This window comes from Arachis ipaensis, chromosome B9 (assembly GCF_059453495.1).
Source record: "Arachis ipaensis isolate K30076 ecotype BB chromosome B9, ASM5945349v1, whole genome shotgun sequence".
In the NCBI taxonomy this organism is placed as follows: Eukaryota; Viridiplantae; Streptophyta; class Magnoliopsida; order Fabales; family Fabaceae; genus Arachis; species Arachis ipaensis.
In genome coordinates, this window is record NC_142444.1 from 118,031,378 (window position 1) to 118,041,697 (window position 10,320).

Consider the following 10,320-nt stretch of genomic DNA (forward strand, 5'->3'; position numbering starts at 1 on the left):
AAGTGGTCTTGATGAGCTTTGGAGATGAATCTTTCCATCTCCATTGACAAGGAGGTGGAAGCTTTTGTCTTCCCTTTTCCTTTTCTAGAGGATTCTCCGGTCTTGGGTGCCATCAATGGTAATGGAAAAACAAAAAGCTTTGCTTTTAGCACACCAAACGTAGAATATTGCTCGCCCTCGAGCAAGAGAAGAAAGAATAGATGAAGAAGAAGAAGAAGAAAATATGGAGGAAAGGGGGAGGGGTGTATTCGGCCAAGAAGAGAAGAGAGGGTTGTGTTATGTGAAAATGAGGAAGAATGGAGGGCTATATATAGGGAAGGGAGGGGGGGTAAGGTTCGGCCATATAGGGTGGGTTTGGGTGGCAAATTGATTTTGAATTTTGAAGGTAGGTGGAGTTTACGAGGTAGGTTTACGGGAAAGAGTGGATGGATGTGAGTGGTGAAGTGGTTATAGGGAAGAGAGATTGAGGTGATTGGTGAAAAGTTTTGGGGAAGAGTGTTTATGGGATTGTGTGAAAGAGGGGTGAGAAGAAGTGAGTGGAGGTAGGTGGGGATCCTGTGGGTTCCACAGATCCTGAGGTGTTCAAGGATTTACAACCTTGCACCAAATTAGGCATGCAAAATGCCCTTGCACACAACTCTGGGCGTTCAGCGCCAGATTGGTGCTTGTTTTGGGCGTTGAACGCCCATTTGTTGCCCATTTCTAGCGTTGAACGCCAGAACCATGCTTGTTCTGGGCGTTCAGTGCCAGCTCTTCTCCAGGGTGCAATTCTGGCGTTCAAACACCCAGATGCTGCCCATTTTGGGCGTTCAGCGCCAGAACCATGCTCTATTTTGGCGTTGAACGCCAGCCAGATGCTTCTTACTGGCGTTTAAATGCCAGTGAGATCCTCCTCCAGGGTGTGATTTTTCTTCTGCTATTTTTTATTCCGTTTTCAATTTTTATATTTATTTTGTGACTCCACATGATCATGAACCTGATAAAACATGAAAGAACAAGAAAAATAAAATTAGATAAATAAAAATTAGGTTGCCTCCCAACAAGCGCTTCTTTAATGTCAATAGCTTGACAGTGGGCTCTCATGGAGCCTCACAGATGTTCAGAGCATTGTTGAGACTTTCCAACACCAAACTTAGAGTTTGACTGTGGGGGCTCTGGTTGACTCTGTTTTGAGAGAATCTTTTTATGCTTCCTCTCCATGTTTACAGAAGGATGACCTCGAGTTTTAAACACAAGGGAGTCCTCATTCAATTGAAGGACTAGTTCACCTCTGTCAACATCAATCACAGCTCTTGCTGTGGCTAGGAAGGGTCTTCCAAGGATGATGGATTCATCCTCATCCTTCCCAGTATCTAGGACTATGAAATTAGCAGGGATGTAAAGGCCTTCAACCTTTACTAACACGTCCTCTATTTGTCCATAAGCCTGTTTTCTTGAATTGTCTGCCATCTCTAATGAGATTTTAGTAGCTTGCACCCCAAAGATTCCCAGTTTCTCTATTACAGAGAGGGGCATGAGGTTTATCCCTGAACCAAGGTCACACAGAGCCTTTTCAAAGATCATGGTGCCTATGGTACAAGGTATTAGGAACTTTCCAGGATCCTGTTTCTTCTGAGGCAATGTCAGTTGATCCAGATCACTCAGTTCATTGGTGAACAGGGGAGGTTCATCTCCCCAAGTCTCATTACCAAATAAATTGGCATTCAGCTTCATGATTGCACCAAGGTACTTGGCAACTTGCTCTTCAGTAACATCCTCATTCTCTTCAGAAGAGGAATACTCATCAGAGCTCATGAATGGCATAAGGAGGTTCAATGGAATCTCTATGTTCTCTAGATGAGCCTCAGATTCCTTTGGTTCTTCAGAGGGAAACTCCTTATTGATCACTGGACGTCCCAGGAGGTCTTCCTCACTGGGATTTACGTCCTCCCCTTCTTCCTTGGATTCGGCCATGATGGTTATATCAATGGCCTTGCACTCTCCTTTTGAATTTTCTTCTGTATTGCTTGGGAGAGTACTAGGAGGGATTTCAGTGATCCTTTTACTTAGCTGGCCTACTTGTGCCTCCAAATTTCTAATGGCTAAGTTTGCTAAATTAGAGGTATTTAGTTCAGAGTTCTCTGTCTGTTGCTGAGTGGATGATGGAAAAGGTTTACTATTGTTAAACCTATTTCTTCCACCATTATTAAAGCCTTGTTGAGGCTTTTGTTGATCCTTCCATGAGAGATTTGGGTGATTTCTCCGTGAGGGATTATAGGTGTTTCCATATGGTTCACCCATGTAATTCACCTCTGCTATTGCAGGGTTCTCAGGATCATAAGCTTCTTCTTCAGAAGATGCCTCTTGAGTACTGTTGGATGCAGCTTGCATTCCATTCAGACTCTGAGAAATCATATTGACTTGCTGAGTCAATATTTGATGCGGGTGGAAACTTGTCTCACAACAAATCTCCCTTCGGCAAGTGTACCGAATTTGTCGTCAAGTAAAAACTCACAATAGAGTGAGGTCGAATCCCACAGGGATTGATTGATCAAGCAACTTTAATTAGAAGAATGTTCTAGTTGAGCGAATCCAGAATTTGGGTTGAGAATTGCAGAAAATAAAATGGCGGGAATGTAAATAACAGAAAAGTAAATGCTAGAATTAAAGGATTGGAAGTAAATGACTGAAAATAAATTGCAGAATTGTAAATGGGAGTGGGGGATTTGCTCATAAAAGTAAATGGCAGAAATTAAAGAGAATGGGTAAGATCAGAGATGGGGAGTTCATTGGGCTTAGGAGATGTTGCAATTCTCCGGATCAAGTTCGTTTTCATCTCTTCCTCAATCAATGCACTCATTGATCTCCTTGGCAATCTTAAGTGATTGAATTACAATTTCTTGCAATTCAATCTCTCAAATCTTGATCAATAGCCAATTCCTTGGTCAATTGCTAATGAGAAGAGATGAAGTATGGTCACTGATTATACCACATGCATTTCCCAAATCAAGTATTAAGAGGGTTATAGTCACATACCCATCCAAACCCAATATGGTCCAGCATGAGAAAGCATTTCTAGCTTGATCTCTTCATTCCTCTTTCAAGGTTCAAAAGAGATCCAAGTTTGAATAGCTTCTCTTCCAAGATAACTACTCAATTGGATGAAGATCGAAAGCTTTCAAGTAAAATCAAGAGAAAAGATAGAAGAAGAATAATGAAAATTAGTATTGATCCATCAAATTACAACAGAGCTCCCTAACCCAATGAAAGGGGTTTAGTTGTTCATAGCTCTTGAAAATGAAAACAAAGATGGAGAATACATCATAAAACTAGAAAATGCAGAGAAAGTAAAATACAGAGAGTAGTTCTCTTTTTCCAGCCTTCAGAACTTTTTACAATTCAAAGCTACTCCTATATATACTACTCTTCTCAGCTTCTAGTTTGCTCTTCAAGTCTTGGGCCTTTGGATCTTGAGTTTGAAGCAGTTCTTTTCTTCATTTGGGCTTGGCTTTACTTGCAGAGAGAAAGTGCTAAGTGGGCAGAGACTTCAGCTCAGGGCGTTAGGGGTGTTAACATTTAGTGAAAGTATAAGTTCGAGAACGTTAGTGACACTTAACATTTTCACTAACGTTCCAATGTACCCCTTTGCCTCACGTTAGAGCCCACGTTAACTATGTTAACGTGGCTTCTAATGTGGCCTTGCCAAACTTCGAGAACGTTAGTGACACTCAACATTGTCACTAACGTTCCAGTGTGCCCCTTTTTGCTTCACGTTAAAGCTCCACGTTAACTAGGTTAACGTGGCTTCTAACGTGGCCCTGCCAACCTTCGAGAACGTTAGTGACACTCAACATTGTCACTAACGTTCCAATGTGCCCCTAGATCTCACGTTAGAGTCCACGTTAACTAGGTTAACGTGGCTTCTAACGTGGCCATTCTTAGCCATCCCAACGTTAGTGACAATGTTGAGTGTCACTAACGTTGGCTCATCATTCATTCCTCATCGTTAGCTTCCACGTTAACTAAGTTAACGTGGAAGTTAACGTGGCTCCTTGGGGGGTTGTGTGGTTGCTTCCAACGTTAGTGACAATGTTGAGTGTCACTAACGTTGGCGACAACTCTCACTTCTTACGTTAGCTCCCACGTTAACCAAGTTAACGTGGGAGTTAACGTGGTGTGTTGCATCCTTAGGCCAACGTTAGTGACAATGTTGAATGTCACTAACGTTGGCTTCTCTTCCCCCTTTAACGTTAGAGGCCACGTTAACTAGGTTAACGTGGGCTCTAACGTGGCCACTCATGAGTGTTTGCCAACGTTAGTGACAATGTTAAGTGTCACTAACGTTGGCTCAACTTCCCTTTTCCACGTTAGAGTTCACGTTAACTTAGTTAACATGACTCTTAATGTGGGCAATGATGGCTTTGAGATTGTCATTGGCAATCACTTTTCTCATTAACCTTGCAAGTTTCCTCCCTTTCCTTGCTTCCTTTGGTCCTGAAATCAAGCAATAGAGTGCATCAAAGTTCTAGTCCATGTCATGGGCAATGCAACATACAATTTGTCACTAAACTTATGCAAAATCCTCATGAAATAATGTAAAATGCACAATGTATGCTTGAATCAAGATGTAAGTGAATATCTATCCAAAACTAGCTTATTTCCTAAGGAAATGCATGAAACTAACCTAAAAACAGTAAAGAAAAGGTCAGTGAAACTGGCCAAGATGCCCTGGCATCACAACACCAAACTTAAAGCTTGCTTGTCCCTAAGCAAGTACTGGAACAAGAGAATGATGAATGGAATATCCAGAGGAATGAGTCATTCTTGTGGAAGACATGTTACTGATTTTATGGTGGTTTCATGCATAGCAACTTAGGTTCATTCCATTACTGGCTTTCAGACCTTTATCATGTCCCTAAACACTTACTTTGTCTATATCCCATGAAACTTTTATTCTTTGACCCTTTTATTGTTATTTCAAGGGTTATTTGTGTTATTTAGGCTAAGTGCTCTGTAAGGGGGCAACTCTTTAAGATAAGTTTTCAGCCAACACTCCCGAACCAGTTGGTTCAAGGTGCTACGTGTTGAAGCACCCCTAAGGACTTACTCCCTCAAGTCTCTCCCCCATACATACACACCACAGGCATATAGTTTGTTTATTTTCTTTTCTTGAGACCTTGGTATCCAGCACCTCTTTGGGTTACTAAATGCTCTGTAGTGAGGGTTACTCTTGATAGTGGATTTTCAGCTGATAATCCCGGGTTAGTTAACCCAAGTTACCAAGTGATAAAGCACCCCTGAGAGCTTATTCATCCAAGTAGATCCCTCACACAGGAGCATCACAGACACTTGTCTCAAGGTCCAAACCATTGGTGCCTAACCTTATTGCTTACTCTTTTTCTTTTGTTTTTCACTTCCATTATTCTTTTCCTTTTCTCTTATTAGGATCTTGTCATATACTCAGTCTCATGGGTATATCTAAAGTCAAGTATTCAGGATAGATAGTTGTCCTCCTAACCTTGTGGTTGAACCAACTTAGCTAACTTATGACTACCCCAAAGATTCATGAATGCACTGCCACAATATGAACTCCACTCTGGTCTTTTAAAAACATAAACATTCTCTTCTTCATTTGATTTAAAATGGACAAGCTTACAAGTAAATAAGGGAAAGATGCAGTGACATTTAAACCAGAAATCATGGACCTATTCAGAAAGAAAACTTAAAAGACAGAATTTAAAAAGTTTAAACATAACATGGAAGCAGGTTCTATTTCATACAAGATCTTCCTTATTTTAAGACATAGAGAAAGATGGACTAAAAGGAATTCCACCACCTTTCATTCATGTGGATGCCCATGCTCCCCTCCTTGCTTGTCCTCATTGTGTCTCTCTTGCGTGCTTGTGCTCCCACTTCCTTTGCCTTTTCCAAGCAGCTTCTTCCAGAAACCACCATCTTCCATCTTCTTCTTAAGTGTCTCCTTTTGCTGTTTTACCTTCCTCTCTTCTTGTTCTACAAAATATTTTTGGACCTCATCATATGTAGGGATGACATAATGTAGCTGATGCATGTTACTAGTCATGTAGTTCAACTTGGCTTGAGTGTTCACATAGAACTCTTTCCTATGTAGTTGCCTTCCTTCATTGAGTACACTGAACTCATTGAAAGTTTTTTTTTGGGCTATCTGCCGCTGGTTGAGTTCTTGCAAGTGCTTCTCTTGGAGCTCTTGCCTCTCGTTCACTTGGTTGATGGCTTGAGTGAGCCTGGAGTAGTGTTCCTGCTGCTGCTCCATTTGTAGTTTTTGCCATGCTTCCTGTTGGCTCAGCGAGTTGGTTTGAAGGTTCAGTATTTGCTCTTGTCCTTCCATATGCCTATGTCCCAAATCTTCAATGGCTCTTAGAAGGTAAGTCATACTCAAGTTGTCTGGGTCATGATGCTCTTCTTGCTGGTATTCTTCCTGATGATGTTCCTCTTGGTGAACTTTTTCTTTTGCTTTTGGTTTCCCTATTTGTGGCCTTCTTTGTTGCTGAGCAGGTGTAGTATAAACCAATCGTTCGAGTGTAATTGGCCTCCCTGGGTTCACCCAGTCTGGGTTGCTGTCCTCAAATACTACCTTGGCCTTGTTGCATAAGTGGAGAATGGTGCTGGGGTACCAAAGCCTGGCACCTGAATCAACCTTCTCAGCCGAATCTTGAATCCCCTCGGCGATGAGCTCATTCACGTTGATTTCCCTACCTTGTATTAAGAAATGCACCATAGTAGCTCGATTGATGTTTACCTCTGAATTATTTGCAGCTGGTAGAATGGACCTTCTCACAAGTTCAAACCACCCCTTGGCTTCAGGGCTCAGGTCTCCTTTCTTGATGAACTTGGGTCTCCCATCTGTATACCTCTCCCAGTCAGCTGCTATAACACAGATGTCTGCCACTATCTCTGAGAGCTCATTATTATCAAGGCTTCTACTTATCCTTGCTTGATAACTTTCCTCATCAAAACGAGGTGATTTCAGGTGAAGAACTCTTGTTATGGCATTTGGGCTGAAGTCCACCTCTTTTCCTCTTACGTAACTTTTGAAGGTTGGGGCCTTGGTTTTATCCTCTCTTACTACATTCGCATAAAATTCTTTGATGAGGTTTCCATTGATCTTCCCCTCTGGACTTGTGAGCAATTGCCACCCCCTCTGTTCGATTTTCTCCAGGATTTGTGGTGACTCATCTGCATTGATTTGGAAGATTAACTCTGGCAATATCTTTCTCACCCTTATTCGTTCGAATTCACGTTCATGAAAGGCAGTTTTGAATTTTTTCTCATCAAAAGGAACACTCTCCATGGGTTCCTTCCTCTTTTGCCTCTTTGAGCTTGATGATGCCATGAATTGAGTTGCTGTTTTGAAGTGGAGGTTGGAGGATACGGAGAGATGAGGAATAGGTTGGCTAGGACAGAGTGTGATGAAGGGGTTTGAGCAAGCCGAAAGTATGAAGTGTGGAGAGTGGAAATTTGAGTGTGAGGAATGATCATGACCTCAGGTTCACTTATATAGGGGGTCATGAGTGGATGAAAGGTGTGGATTGCAAGGATTGTTACTTGATGGACGGTTGGGGTTGTATATGAAGGAAAGACAAGGATCATCACTTAATGAGAGTGATTGGTTCGGTCTTCAAGGGTCTTCTTTCTCCAATGTTGCATGGCAACGTTTCCCCATGCGTTCCCTCTTGGGACATGTGTGTAGTGCTCTTCATTAAGTGGCGAAATCTCCCCCATTTAATTGTCCAATCAATCCTTTTTCATGCTTCTTTTCCTTTCCTATAAAGATTTAAAATAAGGAAATTAATATCATAAAAATCAAACTCTACGGCTAGAATAAAAGGGAAGAAAGGATTTGATTGTTCATTTATGAATTCCAACTAACTAACTAACTATTGGTGGGTCCTTATATGCATTTTGGTGGCACCATGGGGTGACACCAAACTTAGTTTGAAGCAATGTGATGAAAAGTTTTGTTCAAAGCTCCCAAGACTAGCATGTATCTTGGTTTGCTTTGAACACCAAACTTGTTCTTCACTATATACTGCAAGATAAAGATTTCACCAAATGTTTGTCAAGTTTGGGTTGAAATTCGTAAACATTGATTTATTTATTATTTTAAAAACATATAAAACATGGGTTGCCTCCCATGAAGCACTTCTTTAGCGTCACTAGCTTGACGTTTTTCCTTCATCAGGGTGGTTGGTAGTGCTTAAAGTCCTCCCCTCTTGCTGTGGACTTGTATCCATTGGTTGGATCAATGATCTCCACATGTTCCAGGGAAAGAACTCTGTTGATAGTGAAGACCTTAGGTAACTGAGATGGTACAGTAGGGAGATTAAGGGGAATATCTGGGAAATAAGCTGAGACAACTCTATCCCCTGGCGAGAAGTCTTCCGTAGGGATCTTCTTGTTCTTCCATCTCCTTGGTACCTTCTTCTTTGTTTCTTTTGAGGTTGCCTTCCCCTTGGTGACCTCTTTTTTCCAAGGAGTTGTGATACTGTCTTCACCTGCCTCTAGAGGTTTAGGTCCCTCCAACTTTTCCTTGAGCTGTGGCAATTGCTGTTTTCCTTGTTTATCTATTAAGGGGATCTCAGAATGAACTGGCTGTGCTTCAGTGCTTGTTCCCTCCTTCAGTGTCTCATTATCATTTGTGCTTAGTTCCTTGTCCTCTTGATCTGTTTCTTGTGAGAGTTTGAAGACATTGAAGCTGAGTCGTTCATCAGGATTCTCAATATTAGCTCCCCTTTCTCTACATCGATAAGTGCTCTGGCTGTAGCTAGGAATGGTCTTCCCAATATGATTGGGTGAGCATGACTCTCTTCCATGTCTAGGATGACAAAGTCTGTTGGAAGAAAGTACTTCCCAACCTTTAGCAACACATTTTCCACCACTCCTATTGCTTGCTTTTGAGTTTTGTCAGCCAGTCTGATGATTACATCTGTGGGCATTATCTCATTGATCTGCAGCCTCTTCACCAGGGATAAAGGCAGTAAGTTGATGTTGGCCCCCAAATCACATAGTGCTCTATCGAACATAGTTTCACCTATGGCACAAGGGATGTGAAAACTCCCTGGGTCTCTTCTTTTTGTAGGCAACTCAGGTTGAATAAGGGCACTACATTCCTTGTTCATCACTATAGTTTGGCCTCCTTTGAGTGAGCTTTTCCTGGGAAGAAGTTCCTTCATATACTTGATGAATGCAGGCATTTGTTGAATTGCCTTGATAAATGGTATGTTTACATGCAGAGATGCAAACATGTCTAGGAACCTTGAGTATATTCTCTTTCCCACAGCACCATTGAGCAGTTGAGGGAAGGGAGCATAGAGCTTCAGCAACTCTTGTTGTGAGATTTCTGGTCCTTGGTGATCTCTATCCTCCTCCTTTGTTGAGTTGTCTTCAGGTTGTTTGCACGGTTTGCCTTGCTTGTCTTCTGTCTCTTGATCACTCGTAGTGACCATTTTGCAATCTTCCTATCTTACTTTCTTTGCTTCTCCCTTGGGGTTTTTCTCCGTGTCACTTGGGAAGCTATCGGTAGGTTTGGGAATCTTCTCAGCTAAATATCCCACCTGGAATTCCAGCTTCCTAATGGTCTCTCCCTGGTTCTTAATATTGGCTCGCACTTCCTCTTTGAACACCTTATTTTCTTGAATCTCTTGGCATATTCCTTCAAGTAAGGCTTCAATCTTAGAGAGCTTGTCATCAATTGATGGGTGATTCGGAGCAGATGTGCTATTTTGGTTTTGATAAGCATATGAAGAAGTGTTGTTGTGGGGGTGTTGAGACGTCCTCTGTGTGAATTGCTGGTGAGCTGCATTGTTGTTGGAGTTGTAACATCTCTGGTCTTGGTTTTGATCTTGCTCACTTCCCCACCCAAAGTTTGGGTGGTTTCTCCATCCAGGGTGGTAGGTCTTGGAGTATGGATTATAGTTTTTCCTTGGTGAATTCCCAATGTAATTGGCTTGCTCCTGACTCCCCTCTGCTTCTTCATTCACTCCTTCTTGGATCGTTGATGAAGTAGAGATTGCTGCTACTTGGTTCATCTCCATTTTCTTGGTGAGGTCAGCCAGCTGCTGGGTAATAAGCTTGTTTTGGGCCAACAGAGCATCTACATTGTTTAGCTCCACTACTTCTCTTGTGTTCCCTCTTTCGGAAGCATAGAAGTAGTCGTTCTCTGCTACTGTTTCAATGACATCTATGGCTTCCTCAATGGTGTTCTTCTTGTTCAAAGATCCTCCAGATGAATGGTCTACGGCCTTCTTTGACTCATAAGAGAGCCCTTCATAGAAAATGTGCAGCTGCACCCATTCGTTGAAC